At 41.4% G+C, this 20908-nt stretch overlaps 1 protein-coding gene and 1 long non-coding RNA gene across 25 annotated transcripts in view; one reads left to right on the forward strand and one right to left on the reverse strand.

The window, feature by feature from the left end:
- SCAF8 (SR-related CTD associated factor 8) overlaps positions 1-20908 on the forward strand; it is a 221466-nt gene that overhangs the window by 115887 nt on the left and 84671 nt on the right. For 4 of the 24 annotated variants that reach the window (XR_007412767.1, XR_007412769.1, XR_007412762.1 and 1 more), the window contains one exon: positions 11751-11946. The exons of the other annotated variants lie outside the window; for them this stretch is intronic. The gene's annotated coding sequence lies outside the window, so the exon portion shown is untranslated. The remainder of the gene's footprint in view (positions 1-11750; positions 11947-20908) is intronic. 24 annotated transcript variants of the gene reach the window in all.
- LOC125755706 (uncharacterized) lies at positions 17034-20255 on the reverse strand. The gene is made up of 3 exons (XR_007412801.1): positions 20187-20255; positions 17805-17861; positions 17034-17510 (listed from the first exon to the last, which is right to left on the reverse strand). It is a non-coding gene; the product is annotated as an uncharacterized LOC125755706 (long non-coding RNA).

Consider the following 20908-nt stretch of genomic DNA (forward strand, 5'->3'; position numbering starts at 1 on the left):
GCAATCTTATTTATTTAACTTGAGTATAGCTTGACACACAATGTTACATTAGTCTCAGGTATGTAACTTAGGGATTTGGCATGTTATACTATGTTATCCACGAGTGTAGCTACCATCTGCCACACTACATGGCTGTTGCAATATCATTGTATTCCTTATGCTCTGCTTTTTATTCCTATGGCTTACTTATTCTATAACTGGAGGCTGGTGTCTCTCTTTCCTCTGCACTCATTTTGCCCAGCCCCCCCCCCCTTTCTGCCATCTTATTTTTTACTGTATATAAACGTGTAGGAAAGTATAGAGCGAAAGGACAGCCATTCAAGATATAATGAAGCAACAAGGACTAGATGGGCCTGGCAGTAAATATTCTCAAATATTCTTTGAGAATATTTCAGCTCATGGTTCATGCATTCTCAGTCTGTCTGAAAAGGCAGAGGTAGAGACAAGTCTCTGGAGGAAAGGGAGGGTGCTTTGTGCAGAGGGAAGCCAAAATGACCTTCAAAGAACTGGCCCTGGTGAAGTGGGTGACCAGGGAGTCAATGAGCTGAGCCAGCTCTCCACCATCCCTAGGTAACCTGGAGTCTGATGCAGAACGCATTGCAGTATTACAGGACACAGGCAACATGGTTGTTGGGACACCTCTGACAAGCTGCATGGGACACCACATCCTTGTGTTTGGTAGTTTGTCTTGTATGATGAGGTGTGAGGACGAGCAGGCTGTGAGGCTGAATTTGGAGAAACAGATTCTGTTTGAGATTCTTAAAAATATTGGCCTTGGGACTCAGCAACTTTTATGGGTCATCAATCAAAGAAAATTAGAGCTGGAAGGCACGTGACAGATTAGTCCATGAATAAGAACTCCACTGTGTCAAACTGGGGAGAAAGGAATTTGAAAAGCATATTTAATGCTCTTTGTTCCATAATGCACAATAAAATTTTTTCTTAATGAAGTATAATTGACATAGAATTATTGACATATAATTGACATGAAACCTGTTAGTTTCAGGTGTACCTCATGGCGATTCTATATTTTCATAATTATGAAATGATCCCCACAGGAAGTCTAGTTACTGTCTGTTACTGTCTGTCACCCTACAGTTATAATGTTATTGACTGTATTCCTCATGCTGTCCATTACATCCCATGACTCACTTATTTTATAACTGGAAATTTGTACCTCTTAATCCCCTGCAACCGGTTTTGCCCACCCCGCTCCTCCCCTGCCCCCTCTGATAACCAACAATTTATTTCCTGTACCTTTGAGTGTGTTTCTATTTTGCTTTGTTTGTTGTTTAGATTCCACATCCAAATGAAATCATAGGTATTTGTCTTTCTCTGGCTGATTTCACTTAGGATCATACCTGCTAGGTCCATCCACATTGTGGCAAATTGTAAGGTTTCTTTTTATTCCTATGGCTGAGTTAATATCCTATCGAATGTATATACCACATCTTCTTTATCCATTCACTTATTGAGGAACTCTTAGGTTGGCAAATTAAAACTTTCTCATAACATGCTCTGGACAGAGGGAAATATGTGGAATCTGATTATGTGCAAAGACTATAGTAGGTTTAGGTTAGCAGCAGTTGCCAGGTAATGACTGCCCACCTCTGCCTTGGTTTCTTCGTCTATAAAGTGGGAGTGCAGATCCCAGCTGCTTAGAATAAGCATCAGGTGACATCATGGTAAAAATTCCTTGGAAGTTTGAGGAAACTTTAAAAACCTTTCTAAAAGAATGGTGCTGTTTGTCTCACTTCTAGAAACCCCATTCTCAGTCTCTGGGAATTGAAAACAAAATAGAATTACTCTGGCCCCCTGTAAGTGAATTAAGTGAAGAGAAATGAGGCAGTAGAAATGGAGTTGCCAGGTTTTGCAAATAAAAATACAAGGCACCTGGTTGAATTTGAATTTCAGATAACCATGAATGATTTTTTTAATGTAAGTATGTCTGAAGTTCAAACTTACCTGGGCATCCTGTGTTTTATCTCACATCCCTAATGGATTACAAACCTAGAATCACGGTAGACCCAAGACATTAGTTGATGGCTTGATGTCCTAGAATGTGTAGGGGTTTCACCAGTGGTTTTGGTCTCCTTAGACTATTCTAGATAACCTGTAATTGTTGTCCTACTTTTCTTTCTCCTTCCTCCTCATTCCCAGAATTGTGGAGCGTTGGCATTATTGAGCGTTGTGTCATGTTATTGTAATTGTTGGATAATGGTGATGGTTATTCTCTACTGAATACCTGATACACTTGACCCTTTACATCAATTATTTATCCTATTATTTATTTCCCTTCACAGACAAAACATGTGCGTTAGCTCAAGTTATACAGCTACTTTGAGTAAAAGAGGAGTCCTAACTCGAGGGTGTCTAATGATAAATCCTGTGTTCTTTAACAGCCACGTCCCGTGTTCTGGATGTAGATGACTTGTAGCCAACGCCATGCCAGGAAGTTACTGAGAGCTTGTCTTCTCTTCCTTCCTTCACTATCCGTGATGGGACTTTCTATTCAGATCCCTGCACTGTGTGTTCAGATTCCACACTCTGTCACTTTTCTTTTCAGATTTAGCCTTTGTTCACTTTCCCTAAAATAATATTTTATCTTGCTAATTAAAATAGTGCACTTTGATCCCTTCGGAAATGCTTAGGTCCCCTCCTTGCATCTGTAGCTCTCAGCAGGAGATAAATGAGCTCAAGCCGCCTTACGCACGTGACAACTTAGAGAAAGAATTAGAGGGGGCCCCAGAAGTTGGTCTGGGCTCAGCAACCATCTATTCACGACAGACAGTTTTAAAATGAGCGACATCAATAAAGAATGGAATCCATTGTTGAAAAATATTTTATCAACCAAATTATGTTTGAAGTTATTTTTATTTTCTTTCAGCTCTGTCACACACAACCATCTTTTCCATCTGATTTCACTTCTGCTGTGTTCTTAGCTGCAAAGATTTTAGAAAGATGACAGTTGGTCGACTATGAAATGTAGGATCTATTTTTATTCAAGATCATTGATTTAAGTTTGTCAAACTAAAGGAATGTCATGTTCTGTTCATTTATGGGATTAATACCTACCCAATGAGTTCTTCTAGTCTAGAAAATGTTCCAGTTCTCTAGCAATTAAAGATTAAGTTTTGACCTAATTTGTAGGGAGATTTTAGTTACAGGAATTTAAAATAATGTGAACCCTGACCAGCTTCCTCTGTGTGCCCACTTCTCCCCAGATAAATTTGTCCTTTCAATCCAGCTAAAAGCCTCTGAGAGCTTATGTGTGTGCTGAGTCCTGCAAAGCCTTGTCTTTGTCATCTTTCTCATTTTTTTTAAGCTGCATTTGACAGCTGCATGTGACATTTGGGAAATTGCTTTCAAAATTGTATTTGGCTGACGTTTAGTAGCCAATTTAAATATATAAGAAAACCACATCTTTTTAAAATTTTAAGCTGAAGGCATTTGCATTCAGTATCTCTTAACTAAGGAATAAAGTGAATGAACAACAACAAAACAGTCCCAGTTTTAAGTTATCTCTTGAACATTTTGTACTAAGGGGCATAGGAAATACTCAGCTGCAGTTCAGTATAGTATTCCAATATAAACTGATACAACAACCATGTATAGCTGTACATTTGAATTCGCTGAAGTTTGAAATCTACTTAAGATATATATTTGATACCATTTTTGCAGAACTGTGTCTGTGGGTTCTTAAGTAGAATTAATAATCACAAGACAGAAATGATTGGGAGAGGGATTTTGCACATTAATGATAGTAGGGCAAGTGTGGGAATTGTACCACATGCATATGTCAATAATGATAGTGCATATAGTTGTTGATATCCATGAGCTAATTTTTAGATATTGCTGGTATGCAACTTTTTATCTCTGGTGCTTAGCAAAGCACCAGGCCATGCCTAGTTCTCAGTAAATATTTGTTGAATTGAAATGAAGTGTTCTGGTTGGAGGGTTTATATTTATCTTTAACAGAGAATTGAAAAGTCTTTTCTCCATTTCACTCTGCACACTCCCCTGATTGTCAAGGAATGTAGGAATAGAACAGTTGAGGTTCTAAAATATTTCAATGAACAACCGAGACAGATAACAGTTTAGAAATATTAATATTTCATAAGAGGCTTTTTCTCAAAAAACATGTAAATATACTTACCTTTTCATATATAGGTACCTATAAAAATGAGAAAACAATGCAAGAGACCATGATAAAATAGACATATGAATATATCTTATATTGTGCTTTTTATTCATAAAAATATATTTTTTATCAGCCTATTTTACAACATCCACTATTTTTTTTCCCATATTCTAATCTTTGCTCTGGTTTTCCAAAACAAGTAAGATAGAATTCTCTAGGTAATTTTTTATGGTATAATGACAAATGTTCTTCTCAGAAGTCAGAACTTCTGTCATTAAAAATTTGCCCTTAGGACAGCCCAGGGGCTCAGCAGTTTAGCGCTGCCTTCAACCCAGGGCCTGATCCTGGAGACCCAGGATTGAGTCCCACGTCAGGCTCCCTGCATGGAGCCTGCTTCTCCCTCTACCTGGGTCTCTGCCTCTCTCTCTCTTTCTCTCTGTGTTTCTCATAAATAAATAAAATCTTTTAAAAAAATTTGCCCTTAAAAGTAGGAGTTATAGATTAGCATTGACTTTGTATTCAAACTTCCATTCCGGCATTATTATTGAATGCAATAACAGTAAATATCTCTATTCTGGGCACGTATATAAGTTACATGCTATGCCCCGTGACATAACAATAAAACTTTGTTCATCTAAATAGATAATAGATAAAAATCATCCAGCAAAGTTACCCACTACATTTCACTGGTTCCACCAGGAGAACCATATTTTTTCCAGTAGGAGAAATCCCACCTTTATCATTGGAATCAGTGAAAAATAAAAAATAAAAATGTGAGATGTAGGTGCATCTGAGTGGCTCAGAGATTGAGCATCTGCCTTTGTCTCAGGGTGTGATCCCAGGGTCCTAGAATCGAGTCCCGCATCGGGTTCCCTGCATGGAGCCTGCTTCTCCTTCTGCCTGTGTCTCTGCCTCTCTCTCTGTGTCTCTCATGAATAAATTTTTAAAAATCTTTGAAAAAATTTTTTTTGAGGTGTAATGGGTTTTACTAGAATTTATTCCCTTAAGTGGGAGTCCTGCCCATACAGTGATGTGACTAAAAGAATAGACCTACCGAGTATAAATAGAAAAGCATTTTGGCAAATGTGTTTCTACTCCAAAGCTTTATATAGTAACTAATAATGTTGAGTCCAGTTCTCCAGACTTTTTAATCTTCCTGTTAATTCAACTACAATTAGGGTACTGTACAGGGAATTTTGTGGCTGCAGGAATCCTGCCTGGTTACATAGAGAAGTATAAAGTTATAAGGGGAACAGGAGACCTTGTAACTTAATCCTCTAAAAACTATTTTATACTTCCAATCAATGCAAACTGTTTTATGTTTTCAGTAATCTTGTAGTAGTGCCCTTAGAATCTGCCAGTCTTGCTACCTTTAGCGTTTGTGTCTCTGGTGGTGTAACCGAAATAGAACAGGGCACTGCTGGGCCCTTGTCACGTTTAACTTATCCTCAAAATTGCTCCTATCGTTTTAGGATATGTAGTTGGGATTCACTTTGGCTAAGTTGAGCTCCTTTATTGCTCTACTTACAGTGAGCATGACCCTACGTCCCCGTTTGCCCCCAGAGAGCCCCAGTTTATGCCTGTTGCTTCTTTTCCATCTTGAAATGTTCTTCCATGAACAATAAGTTGTATAGTCCTCGTGCCTTTAACTGTGAAATCAGATGAATACAAAGTCACTTGTCATACAAGATCACACGAAATTTGAATGACTTAGGAAGGAGAATGGAAGTTGTCAGAGCTCGGCAAGTTCATCTACCACCTTTGGGGGGGGGGGGGGGGAGCCGAAATAGCAACTTGCTGTTGTATTTGAGGAAGACCAACGGCACATGGCTGATGCCCCAGAAGGGCCTCTAACCTCCAGTTAGACATTTATCTCAACACATTTCTGGAGTGCCTATGTAGGCCCGGTGCCATGGGCAGCGATGGTGATACAGCAGCGATGGTGATACAGCAGCGAAGGTGAGAGAGCCGGCCCTATACCCTCAAGGAGCTGACAGGAGTTGTCCAGTCTGGCTCCGTCCAACCTGCACAAACAGGTCACAGTAAAACTGTACTTTGTAAACCAAAACCATAGTCTAGGTGTTCATCGTTTGCACACTAAGTTATGTTCTCTCCAACCTCATAGCCTTAGTGTGCTACTTTATTAGATCATAAACTCAGTGAGGAAACATCTGGAAGACCTGAGCCTTGAGAAATCAGCGGTGTGTCTGGAGTGCCCGGTACCGGCTGTGCCAGCACCACAGCAATCCCTGCCCAGGGACTGCCGGAATGTCCATTGCCATAAACACCTGAGAACAAAAACAAACTAATGATTTCCGTCCCAAACCATTTGCATGGTCATATACCTCTACGAAATCCTGACTGATTTACAGGTTATGTAGGAAAAGGCGGGAGGGGACAGCATTCCCTTTTACCCAGGAGTCAAGCCTATGGAAATATTTGCATACATGCAAGTAAATGCGTCTCTAATATATATTTTTAGCATTTTATGTGTAAAACCTGAATACGAATGATCTATCCAGCCACTAAACGTGAGTTAGGTCTGTGTACGCTGAACCCAAAGGTGTTCATCATACACCACGGGGTGAAAAAAAAGCAAATTACAGAACAGTATTATCCCTTATGGAGATTTTTGAAAAACCAACAGAGAGGGTATGTTTGTATGTATATATAAGAAAGTCTCAGAAGATAAATGGCAGGAGGGAACAGAGGGATTTTCACTCTCTCGTGGTAGTATTTGCACAATCATAACATATTACTTGTATAATTTTAAAAAGGTTTTCATTTAAAAAGTTTTTTTTTTTTAAGATTTTATTTATTCATTCATGAAAGAGAGAGACAGAGAGAGACAGAGAGAGACAGAGAGGCAGAGACACAGGCAGAGGGAGAAGCAGGCTCCATGCAGGGGTCTCCAGGTTCCAGCCCTAGGCCAAAGGCAGATGCCCAACCGCTGAGCCACCCAGGCATCCCTAAAAAGTTTAAAAAAAAAAAAAAAAAGGAATGAAAGAAATCCTGACTGATTTAAAGGTATCTGCAGGATCCCCCACTGTTCTGAAACACAGCCAGTAAAAACCAGGAAGCGAGTTCCAGAGTCTCCTGAACAGCCAAAGCAGTTGTAACAAGGTCTGTTTTGGAGGAGAACAGGGGCCTGGGGGGACTAGGCCAAGTAAGAAAGTTTTGGGCAGGCCAGGAGGTCACGGCCAGGACCATTGGTCAAGGTGGATGTGGTCAAGCAAGCAGGTCCAGTGTCTTGTTAGGAGGCATCAGACCATCTGGGAGTTGGTGGAGAGTATGTGTGTGTTTCAAGGCAGATTGAAGGGCAAGGCCTACAGGTCCAGCTTACTCCTGGTCTATGTGAATGAAGACAGGTCTCTTAGGAAGCCCACATATGCATCATAGAAGGAATGCAGACACTGCTCTGAGATTCTTGGTCATTGTAGTCCACAGTCATTCATTACAGAGATGAAACTGATAAGCTGTCCTGGTGGAGCAAGAAATTTCCACTCTCTAGTCGAGCATCTAGTGTGTGCAGGTGACAGCAGGAAGTAGTAACAGCTGGTAGCTTTACGTTGTGAGGTAAGATAGAAATCTCTGCATGAAGAGCAAAAAGCAGCCAAAGGCATTGCATTGTACTGTATACAAATACCCGACTGTAGGCTGAGCTACATTTATGTTCCGTGTGCAAATTTGTGGTAATGAAAAATTATCTTATGTGGAATATCCCATTTCTTAACATTGTAGATAACTGAGATTTAATGTAGATAACTGAGATTTAATGTTTATTGTAGACAAGAAGTCATCAGTTTACTTTCCAAGTTAGTTCACACAACCAAAAATTCATATTTAACTTTGAAACCTGTTTTTCTTTTCTTTTCTTTTTTTTTCTGGTTGATTTTCAAGGGACTAACTTTTTAATATTAGGCATAAGAGGGATGTGGGCTATGACCTTGGCTTTTTCTTGCATGTACAGAACACTGAGTGCCATTATTTTTCCTCTCAACGCCAAATGGCTTTCTTGATCGTGCACTGCTTGTCTTTTTCATTTGAAAACACTTTGAAGGTCTTCCAGTGTAATTAAGAAAGTTTATTTTTGTTGAATTAAAACAGTAGCAAGTCTATTTTCCTTGAAACTAAGTGTAAAGATTGTTTCTTGTAAAACAGGAGGTATCCGGTCCTGTTTAAAGCATGACTGTTTGGGGTGGATATGATTCAAATCCAGTGTCTCCTATGGAACAGTGTTGAGGTGGCAGGGAGGACACTTGAACTGTCTGTGCGCAGATTTCCTCATGTGAACCAGGAAGTCTGGGGATAGCGCCTCCTGCAGAGGGCCATTCAGGGATTGCGTGAAGGTCAAGTGTGTTGAGCCTTAGCACAGCACCTTGTTTGCACTTGAGGACTCAGGACTATTATTTTATTCCGATTGTTTCTCCAAAGGCTCCTCCAGGCTATAGACTCCAATCTCTGTAAGTAGTATTTTAGGAGCCCCCCTTCCCCCTTCTCTGCCCCCCACTGCCACCCCAGGGTGCCTGCCCAAATCCACCCTCTCACCACAAACTGGCCCGAACTGGAGGGAGGACAGGAGGAAAGGAGTCACTGTGATGCCCTCCAGCGTGAGGGATCTGGCCCATAAGGAAAAGCCATGGAACATTCGGGAGAGGTCAATGGCCAACAGGGACTATGGATATTCGACATTACCTATTAAAGGGAAGGAGCTTGGTTTTCACTTTGGAAGATGAAAAACACCATAGCAAACTTGAGTTTTCCCTTAAAAGATCACTTCTGACCTTCAATGATCCTGTCTGGAAGCCATCGCTTCCCCCCCCCCCCCGCCCCCGCAACCCCTTAGGTCTTATATTGCTCTAGACAACAATTATTTGGGTGGATATTTCATTTTTCATTTTATGGCAGCCTTCTGGTTCATGTGTTTATGTTTATATATTGCTATCCGAGGAGCAAACAGGAGGCACCCTGTATCCATCAGATTTGATGTCTCTTCCAGAATCTACATGGGAAGTGGATGGCACTCTTAAGTGGGTCCCCAAGGACCTGCAGGCGATCAGTGATCTCCCTGACTCTCCAGCATAGCCGGCAGCATTCTCTTCACCGGGAAAACACTTGGCAGCAAGCAGTTTATGAAAGGCACTTTTTTGGAAAGCCCTGAGCATTCCTGATACTCCCTAAGGAAATTCTATTTAAAATTACCACTCTTTATTAGACTTAGCTAAAAATATTCATCACATACCATCCTAAGTGCTCAATTAGGTTGAATATTTATATATACATTAAGGCTTAGCCGTGGCTGTATTTATGAAGTGTAAGCGAGCACTGAGTAAATGTACTCCTCCCTTCCCAGGAAGAACCACTCGCCGTGAAAACAGTGCAAGGATTGTGCATGTTTGTGTTTGCTGGCAGGGGTGGGGGGATTTTTCTCCTTTTTTTTTAAATGCTAGTTCGCCTTCCTTGTGGAATGCAAAACTGGGTCCAGAGGGGCAAGGAGTGAAGGAAGGAGCCGGACAGAGGGCAGGTGATGGAGGGCAAGGTCAGGAAGGCTCTGCCAGGAGACAGGCTCAGTAACTCCCACGCCCCCCCAGGGGACAGGTAAGGGGGGCAGGGGGTGCTGGCCAAGAGCCCAGGTGTGGACCGGGTGGTCATGGGGGGAGCGCTCACTGGTAGAGCATAAGCACACGGTACGATAAAGCCCTGATGGTGGGGGCTTGGAGGATGAGCAGGGCGCAGGCTCTGCATTTGTTTCATGTCGCCTGGCAGATGTGTACGTGGCAGTCTTCTCTTTGTATCCTTCTAGAAGGAAACAGCCACTCAGGCGAGGGAAGGGGGTGGTGACTCATCTATGGGAATTATTCTCTCTACCTGCTTCCCAAATAATAATATTGTAGCTATAATCTCTCTAGTTTGGGGCAAGGAGGTAGTGTATAATTTTCGTTAATAGTTTCCTAACAACCAAAGGTGGGAAGTGACATTCTTCTGCATACCCAGGACCTGGACTTTCACAGGTAACTGGGGTAAAGTGGGAAGAGCATTGGAAGATTGGGGTGCACATCCCGGATCTGACACCTGCCTTACACCATGACCACACCTGAACCTGTTTCTGATTCACGAGGCTCCCTTAATACCTGTCTTGCCAAAATGTGAGGATAAAAAAATGTGCGGAGACCTTGTTCTAGAGACAGTCCTAGCATATGCTCTATAAAATGTTCCATCAGCGATGTCACCCATGATGACACCATCATCACCAAGGCTTTAGAGTGTAGCCAGCATGTCAGCATCAAGCATGTATTTTATATAATCAGTGTTAACAAGGACAGAGCATCTTTGGCAGCAGAATATAGGAATACTTCCATCGTGGCAACCTGAAGTAGTCCCAGAGTATTCTGAATGTTAAGGGCTTAGTAAGGAAGGATTCATTCAGCCAACAGGTAGTGCAAACCTGCCAGATATTTCAGGCACTCCAGGAGATGCTCCTTCTCCTGCAATGGTAAAAATACTCATCCTAACCTTGAGTTCAGAAAAATAGAAATTGACCTAATGCCCTTTCTGAACCAGTGTAGATGGTGTTACACAACAACTTTTATAACAGTAAAATTGGTAAAAATGATTATAGTTTTTAGCTACCTATATGTATGTATACACACACACACATACACATGCACACATACATATTTGGCTTCACACAGGAGAAGTTTAGCACTCTCAGAGCTAGAGAAGGTCTGAGTGTTGGCTGTTCTGGAGGCCAAATGACCAGTTACCTGCAATGCCTTCCCACCCAGTTCTCCCTAAAGCTACTGTGCTGTTCCTCATGGTCTGTATGGGGGCCTGCCTGGATCAACATGTAAAAAGTCTTCCTGTTTTTTTTTCTTTTTGAGAGGTTAATGTACATACTATGCATCTCATTTCCTCTTTATTTCACTGCTAATTCTAGTCATGAAAGTCTTTTGCATATACACATATTCTCTTAAACTATCTGCTTCTCATTCTCTCTTTACTTTCCAAGGAAAGGAAGAATGTCCTGTCCTGCCCCTTAGGCGTTTCCTCTGAATAATTATTGGGTGCCTGTGCCTGACAATACCCTGGTTTTATAGTTGGTAGGAGACTGGGTAAGACATTAGTCCTATATCCATAAAGTTCATATGCTCATAGAGCTGAGAATTTATAAACCAAAAACTATAGGACAAGGTAGAAAGTAAGTGCCAAAGCATGAGACTTTTTCAGTTGAAAACTGAAAAAAAAAAAAAAGTGCATTAGTATAGATTTTCAGATGTTCTATATTATTATTTGAAATAGTACAGGAAGTGGTGCTCGGGTGGCTCAGTTGGTTAAGCATCCAACTCTTGGTTTTGTTTCAGGTCATGATCTCAGGGTCCTGAGATGGAGCCCCACTTTGGGTTCCATTCTCTGTAGCGAGTCTGCTTTTCTCCCTCACCCTCTGCTCCTCCCCCACTCTCTCTCTCTCTCTCTCTCTCAATAAAATAAATAAATAAAATCTTAAAAAAAGAAATAGTACAGGAAAAGAAAAAGTTGTAAGTATAAAAGAATGAGCACATATTGGTCATCAGTTTGGCTTTAGGTTTTGTTTTATTTGTTCACCCAACAGATAATTGAGTGGCCAGGCACTGTGTTGGGTGCTAGAGAAATTAAATGCCGTCATCCATTTAGAAGCTCCGAGCATAATAGTAACAGAAGGCAGGAAAGTATGGAAACGAAATATGTACCCAGTGTGTTGCATGTGACTCCATGGGATCCAGGTCTGGCGGCTAAGAGGAGGTCCTCTGAAAGGCTTCATAAGGAAGGTTAGTCCCATGATTTTTGAAGACCATAGGGGGTGTGATTTCATAGAAAGAAGGTTGTGGGGGAAGCAAGCCTCAGAAAAATCAATGAGCTTCCTTGGGAGGGTGAACATTTGTAAAGTCTGATTCCAAGTTTGCTAAGAGAGAGAGAAAAAAAACACAAGGGAAATTGCATAATTTTGAGAAAGGAATGATGTAAATGTAAGATGATGGTGATTCTAAGTGTTTTTTTTTTACTTTATCCATTAGGTTAGGAACAGTTAAAGGCAGGTTACCTATTAAAGAGTCTCGATTAAGCTTTCCTAGGAAGTCAAAACATTTTTCAAGACATACTGCTTATTAACCCTAGATATGAAAGATTTATTAAAGGCAAAAACTACAATGATGCTTCATATAACTGAATCCCAGAAAATCTTGGCTCTGGTCCTGAAAATCTTGAAATAAAATGTTTTCTGGAACATTAATTGGAAGACAGCTTGCTATCACCAAATTGTTAGTCTGTGGTAGAAACTCAAAACTGCTAACAGATGCCTCCTACAGATTTTTAAAATATGGAATTATTTCAGCCAGCTACCAAACCATTGATCTATGTAACTTTTTAAAACTATGAAATATGCATATAAATCTACATAACCATTCGACTGAGAAAAAAAGCGTTCCTCTTTGTACTATCTACCGTAAACATCTGATTGCCAAACTGAGACTGGCTTTGACTAGAATTTAGCTATTTAAATTAACTCCAGAGTTTATCTAAAAACAATTCACATTAAGTTTTTAAAAAATAGCATTTACATTTTAATCCTTGACTTCTTTAGTCCTTAACTAACTGTGTGACCTTGGGTAGGTTCTTTAGCATGCCTAAGGAATGCCCAGGTTCCTCTAAGACCCTGCTTCCAGGGTCGCCTGGGTGGCTCAGTTGGTTGGGCACCTGCCTTCAGCTTAGCTCATGATCTTGGGGTCCTGGGATTGAGCCCCACATTGGGCTCCCCACTCAGCAGGGAGTCTGTTTCTCACCTCTCCATTGGCCCCTCCCCCTTGCTCATTCTCTCTCTCTCCCAAATAAATAAATAAAATCTAAAAAAAAAAAAAAAAAAAGACCCTACTTCCAGTTTGAGCATTTGAGATTTGCACAAGCACATATAATCTATATATGTTGTTAAAATATTTAGAATATTAGAATATGGGACGCCTGGGTGGCTCAGCAGTTGAGCATCTGCCTTCATCAGGGCATGATCCTGGAGTCCCAGGATTATGTCCGCATCAGGCTCCCTATATGGAGCCTGCTTCTCCCTCTGCCTATGTCTCTGCCTCTCTCTCTCTCTCTCTCTCTGTCTCATGAATAAATAAAATATTTTTTAAAAATTAGAACATTTTAGAATATTTAGAATAAAACTCCCCAATTATTCACATCAGTTAGTTAATGAGTTTACTAAGGTATATGGGGCCAGGCCCACTCTATGCCCATTTATATTAATTATATTTACTCCCATGTAGAGTTAAATAGAGTGAGGAAAGTAAAGAGAAGTCCTTTAGGAGTTAGACTCCACTTCCAGACAGAGCTGCCAGTCAACTCAAAATGGGAGCACAAGGGGAGGGCATTTACTCCCTGTACTGGTGATCCTAGTGGGGAGGGGAGACCTCAGTTAATACACACCCGCCACACCCTGCACCCAATCCAGTTCACAGGTGCCTCTTTGAAACAAACGAATGTATCTTTCTCCTATTTTTATAATAAAATTCTAATCATGAAGCCTCTTAATTTTCAAAATGCCCCTTTTGTATTTTTTTAACTTTTGCTAAATACTAAAGAGTATCTGTCCAATTGTGTAGATAACATAGATAAAACTGGATCTCAGAATATGCAGATTCTATTATTATTTCTATTTCAAAAATCATACGAGTAATGCATATGGTAGAAAAAAGTAGATGATGGAGGTAAGTATGAAAGAAATAAAATCACCTGTAGTTCTAAATCTGGGCATTTTTTTTATTCCTTAAAATATAGCAGATTTTTGTTTGCCATATAGAATACATGATAGTGTAGAATAAAACACTGCAAAATTAAAAAGATTTTCATCAGAAACTAATATAATGTTATGTCAACTATACCTCAAAAAATATATGGAGAGAGGGAGAAAGACCAAAATAAAAAATGTAATTGGGAAAAGGATGAAATAATATGTGTAAACATAGGAAAAGCTGTTGTTAAATCATACTCTTAAAAAAAAAAAAAAAAAAACCAACAGGGGCATCTAGGTGGCTCAGCCAGTTAAGCATCTGCCTTTGGCTCAGGTCATAATCCCAAAGGTCCAGGGATTGAGCCCTGGGTCTGGCTTCCTGCTTAGTTGGGGGCCTGCTTCTCCCTCTCCCTTTACCCTCGGCTCCTGCTGCCTCTCTCTCCCTCTATCTCAAATAAATAAATAAAATCTTTAATAAAAAGAAAAAAGGAAAGGGGCTCCCAGGGGGCACAAATAGTTAGGCATTAGATTCTTGGTTTCCACTGGGTCATAATCTCTGGATTGTGACTCCAGGCTCAGCGCAGAGTCTGGTTGGAATTCTCTCTTAAAATAAATAAATAAATCTTTTTAAAAAATAGTAAAATAAATGTTAAAAATTTTAAAAAGGAAAGAAAAACTTCTTAGAGAGCTTAAGACACCATAGAGTAGAGGAAGCATGTGAGTTTTGGTGTCACTCAGAGCTGTGCTTTTGATGACTTTACCCCTCACTCATGGGTTGCTTGGGGCCACAGGCTTCATATCTCCGAGTTGCTCTGCAAAAATGGGGATAATGATGCCTGTCTGGGGTATTGATGGCAGTTTCTGGTGGTGGCACCATGGAAAGTAACCAGGTACCTGTTACCATCCCTAAGTGGATGGGCATGTGTAGTTGTGGCACCTTGCACACGTGCTTGTACCGTGACAGTGTTTAGAAGAAGCTTTCAGAGGGTTCAGAGATAAACTCAGTGGATAGAGTCTCAAAAAGGGAATTGGACTCAAGAGGAATAATAAAGTCAACAATGTAACCCTGCTAATATATGCAAAGTGACCCTAATCCTGATGGAAAAGAAACGAGGTCTTTGTACAAAGGACACTTCAGAGGAGATGCACAGCCCCAGATTGACCATGAAAGAGTAGTCCAGCACTCCATGAAAGAAAGCCAGCAAGGAGGCTGCAGGTCGGTTTGAGATTGGGGCTTATGTAAAATACTGCAGACAGCAACAGTTGTCTTTTCAGCGCTGCTCAGAGTGAAAACCGTGAGGAAGGGAGATGCGACTCCTCGGGGCAGGTGACATTATCTTAATAGACCTAGAACAAACCCTGCAGAAGAGGGAAAAGTCTAAGGAAGGTAGATGGACAATGAAAAACCCTGGCCTTGAAAAATGGCATCCCTGGGAACAAGAAGAATGGATAGGTTGACCTCAAAATTGCTGCAAGATCCAGAAATTGTGAGGTGAGCAGGAAAGGATTCCTGTGCTTGGAACTGGGCAAATGTTTTTGATTTTCAAGCAATGTTCTTGTTTCCTAGAACTACAAGCCAGTGAACTTGTCACCATTCTGAGCATGATGCTGAAAAGAATTAATTAAAAGGTTTGTCAGTTGTTAAAATAAGGGGGAGGGTGTGGATTCTGTGCCCCAAAGGAACTAGTATAGGTTTTGGCGATTCCTGCCAGAAATAAGATTGCAGCTTTTAAAGAGGGTCATTTGACTGGCAGATGAAAAATGTTACAGATGCTCTGTGTCAGGATGTGAGTGAGGTAGCTGAGAAAGTTGTTAAAGATTCATTTGTGGAAGGAGTGGAGACATAGGGCCTGGGTGTTAGTGCAGCCTGACTGGCTCACACCACTCTACTCAGAGTCCTGGTCAGTGGACCAGCGTAAACCCTAGAGGTGGGACTGCTTGAGGGTGGCCCCCAATCTCACGGTAGAACACGGGGTGAGGGGGTGCCTGCCGATCTGGACAGTGTGGGGCAGGATCAGAAGCCACAGCCTGGTCAGAGGGAGGAAGCAAAGCCAAATGGATGCAAAAGAAGGTCCAGGACACAAATGAGGGGAGTGAGGGACAAGGACACCTGGAACAGGGAGGGGCTGGACTGCCCTATGAGCCAGTGCAGACAAGTCTGGGCCGGGGTGTCATTGCGGTGGCACCGGTGTCCTCATGCTCCCTGCAGGGAGCCCAATGTGGGACTCGATCCCCAAACCAGGATCACACTCTGGGCCGAAGGCAGGTGCTCAACCACTGAGCCACCCAGGCGTCCCACAGTTAAAGGGTACCTTAAAGGGTATGTTTCAAATGTGTCCATAGGAGAATGATCCAGATTTGGGGGAGTCTGTCTAAATCAGATGAGGATTAATATGCTCATCCTGGAGAACATTTGAAGGTTTTTCTGGCCACTGGTTTACAATAAGTGAAGTGCAGTAGAAAGATTAGACTTATCTTTGGTGACACCAGAGGGCATAGATTTCAGGCTTCCAAGCCCTTGAGGGAAGCCCCCAAAAGAAATAGAAACCTCAGGAGAGAGGCCCAGCCCCTGGAGAGGCAGCCTGGACAAAAGGCACTTTCAGGGATGAGAGATAAGTCGGGGATCCAAGGAAGCACCCGTCTGACAACTTGAAATCCTGTGGTTCTAAGTCTGTCATCTGTCTTCTATTCTTCTGTATAGTTGTGGTTACTAAAGGCATCGTGTGCAAATTCTGAATTGTTGCTGTAAAAGATGTGCTATTCGAGACTGTTCCCTTCTTTTTGAGCTGTATGATTCAAAACTAAAAGGTTTGGGTGATCTTGTCAGAAAAAGGCTTCTGTTTCAACCCGGATCATTCCATACCATTCGTTATTATCCTTCAGGGAGGAACTGGATTGAAATGAAAGGTAGAGGTAGGACCTAATTTGCATATCTACCCTTCTGGGTGCCAGGGAGCTGTGCACATTCTTGCACGTCAAAGCGAGCCAGGGCTTTTTTCTTAATTTTTTTTTTAAAAGAAAAGAATGATAACCAACCACTTTTTTTTTTTTTTCAGATAGGCAGATTGTTAAGGATGGACATTTTAATATAGTTTACATTTTTAAAAATTTGTCTTATTTATTGTTGTAAATATAAAAGGAAGTCCCTCCTGAGAGCTTTGGGGACCAGCCAAAGGCACGATGTCATCAACTATAACTGATAATTGATGGCAAGTTTCCCGGTTCTGGTCAGTGCTACCGTGACCACGCCCGGAGATCAAATACTTGCCCTTGTCCTTTAGCACAGGAGAGGGGATGCAGGAGCCATGGGAACTTTATTTCCACTGTGTTCCCACGCAAGGGGGAGTGCAGTGGGTGGTCAGGCACTGCTCCTGACTCCCGATGGGCGCGGTCAGGGAACCAGGGAGCTGTTTGGCTGGTCACAGGTGTACCTTCTACACACAGCGTGTAAACAGTGTTAACTATGGGCTTCCCCAGAGTATGCCGCAGCTGGTCAGAGTTGTTCAACAAGGCGCTGTCCTCATTACGGAGGATGCTGGTCTCCTGTGACGCTGGGTTGGCCCAAAGGCCTGTTGTTGTTGACACTAAGTGGCTCCCAGGTGCTTTGCTCTGAAAGTATCAGGTGATCAGTCCTCTGCTCTTCCTTTTCTCTTCCTTTCTCTCCTCTCTCAGTCTCTGTCACATACACACATACCCTCTCACTCTTCCACACTCCCACGCATTCTCTCTGTCTTCATTTAGAGAAAGCTCTGGAGAGCTCCTCAAAGCAGTGCCCAGCCCCAGCTCCTGTGAGCGTCTCTCACTCCCTTTTTGTGCTTTTGTAGCACACTTCTGTCCACTTGCTTTAATTCTCTCTCTCCGGGCATGTAAGCTGGCCGAGGACAGAGGGGGTACCTTATTCACCTCTTTGTCTCCAGCTCCCAGAACATCCCAGGCATGTGGTAAGCTCACGAGAATTCTCTGGAGGAGAAAAAAAGGAGGTAACTTGTAAAAGGAGCATTCTTATAGTCAAGAATAAGTAGTAAAGGATACACATCCTTGAAATACATCTTTGGTTCCAGATTAACCATGTTGCTGCGGAAGTGAACACAACCTATTATGTTAGCTCAGAGTCCCTGAGGTACCCATGCATCTAACTCCCCAGTAGGCTGCTAAATAAAATACAGGATGGCCAATTAAATTTCAGATACATAACAAATAACTTTTAGTATAAGCATGTCCCATACAATTTTTGGGACACACTTACACCAAAAATTATTTCTTATGTATTTTCATTTGCTATATTTGGTAAACCTATGTCAAGTTCCCTGATATATATATTGATTTGCCACATTTTAGGATGTTTCAGTGTTCTTTACAGTTTTCCCAAGAAGAAATCAGCTCTGGTATCAGCCTTGCCCCCCAGATTTGGCACCACTGATTAGAGCCATGGTTCATTCAGAACCTTTCTTGAACTGAAATACATATGACGAATGACATTTATGTCTGAATCCCTCTTAACTCCTCCTTCATTTTCTTCCACTCAAGAAAGCATTGACTATAAATGATAGTGACTGTTACAGGAATAACTTTGAATCCTTTAGACTTATTATTTACAAGAAATAGTTTTCAGATTTGTACTTTATTATTGTCACTAAACCTGGAAATGACTTGTCTCCTCTCGCAGCTAATTACAAATGGACTTTGAGATTGAGGGTGAGTGGCTAGAATTTAGTGGTAAAAAAATGAAGACTATGGATTTTATTTCACTTCTGAGATGTATTGCTTTCTTTGCAAGAGAAAAATTATCTTGGACTCAAGAAGACCTTTCTAGAGAGAGAGAGAGAGAGAGAGAGAGAAGAGTAAAAAGCTTACCTCATTACTAGAAACATACCCCAAGCATGGATATCATTAATAGTCAGTTGACAGTTTCCTTTTTACATGTAACAAAACAAAATTGGAATCCATCAAACTCCACTGACAGGGTCATTTAAATAGTCGTAGTTAAAAGGTTTTTATACAAAAAGCTATATTACTGGGAAATGAGTACAGGCATATCTCAGAGCTATTGTGAGTTCAGCTCTAGACCACCACAATAAAGTGAGTATCACAATAAAATGAGTCAGATTAAGATTTTTGTCTCCCAGTGCATACAAAAGTCATGTTTACACTATATTGTAGTGTATGAAGTATGCAAAATAGCATTATATTTTTAAAAATAGTATATGCTTAATTTAAAAATACTTTATTGCTAAAAAAAAAAACGCTGGCCATTATCTGAGCTTTCAGCAAGTCATAATCACTGATCACAGGTCACAAGAACAAATATAATAATAATGAAAAAATTTGAAATATTGCAAGAATTACCAAAATACGCAAAAACAGAAAGTGAGCAAATGCTGTTGGAAAATTTGCGCCAATAGACTGGCTTGGTGCAGGGTTGCCACAAATCTTCAATTTGGACAGAACGAAGTATCTTCAAAGAACAATAAGGTGAGGTATGCCAGAGTATCTTTTTTGATTTTATATCCACCACCAAATGTTTAGTTCCTTAACGATAAAAATTGCCTTGGCAGTTTAAGAAATATCGCAGATATGCCAGTGGACTAAAGCACAATTGGAATAAACCAAAAATAAAGAATATACCATATTTCCACTGAGATAATTTTTTCCACTGAGATAACATATTCCCCGGGCTGAAGACGGCGGTAAACCGCTGAGCCACCCAGGCTGCTAAGATAACATATATTTTTTAAATTTTTTTAAATTTTATTTATTTATTCATGACAGAGAGAGAGAGGCAGAGACACAGGCAGAGGGAGAAGCAGGCTCCACGCAGGGAGCCCGACATGGGACTCGATCCTGGGTCTCCAGGATCACACCCCGGGCCAGCACTAAACCACTGGGCCATATTTTTTTAAGTATCTCTACACCCAACGAGGGGTTCAAACTCATGACCTCAAGAACAAGAGTCGCATCCTCTGCCAACTGAGCCAGCCAGGGGCCACTCTACTGAGATAATTTTTAATTATTATTTTGAAATATAATTGAATTTTTTAAGGGGGGGGGGGTGGAGAGAATCCCATGTAGGCTCCACGTTCAGCACGGAGCCCAACATGGTGCTCCATCTCATGACCTGAGCCAAAATCAAGAGTCAGTCACTCAACCGACAGAGCCACCCCAGAGCCCCTATATAAATTCTTTTTTTTTTCCTTTTTTAAAAGACAAACCCTAACATAGTACCACACCTAAATTATAGCTTGAGTTTACATTTCTTTTTCCTAAGAAACAAATGAAGAGACATACCAGTTATTCAGCCCCTTTGGTTGTTGGCAAGTATCGATTGTCAATGCTTGTGACATCCCAGAAGCATGGTTAGGAGCTGAGCATAATGCAAATGAAAGAGTGATATATGAATACCCATCTTATGGCCACCTGGGACCACCTAGTTGAATTTATTAAAACTACTAGAAGTGGGTGGCCTTCTTCCCTATGTCATGACTCCGTGCCCCATGCCCTTGTTGCTTCGTGGTATATTGGTCCATGTCCAGCTACTACTATGTAAACCTGGGACCGCTTCTCCAGAGTGGCACTCTATTAAGCATCCCAGGAGATGTTCCAAAGAGGGAGCTATAGAATGCAAAAGGATGTGCAACTTGTCATAATTCCAGAGAGAAAGAAAGCCAGAGATTTTGACAACATTTTTGGCAACTAGATTTTCCGGAGATGATTTGCTCACATGCGCTTGGCTGGCAGCTTGAACCCAACAGTGGGTTCTTGATGCAGAGGAGCACTTTGTCAGACTGGTTTATTGTACCGCCTCGCAGACATTTCCTGTCACGCGACCTGCACCAAGCTGGAGGCCTTCATTGGGGGATGAAATGTTTCCTGTGTTGAGGAAACATCACCAAAAATGAGGACAGACTTTGGGTGCAAATGTAAGCCCTACGTTGTAGGAGCAGCGTGAGCTGAGAGGGTGACATAGCTTCCAGGGGCTGGTGTGCTCATCTGTGAAAAGAGGTTAAGGA

The sequence above is a fragment of the Canis lupus genome, chromosome 1, assembly GCF_003254725.2.
Source record: "Canis lupus dingo isolate Sandy chromosome 1, ASM325472v2, whole genome shotgun sequence".
Classification (NCBI taxonomy): Eukaryota; Metazoa; Chordata; class Mammalia; order Carnivora; family Canidae; genus Canis; species Canis lupus.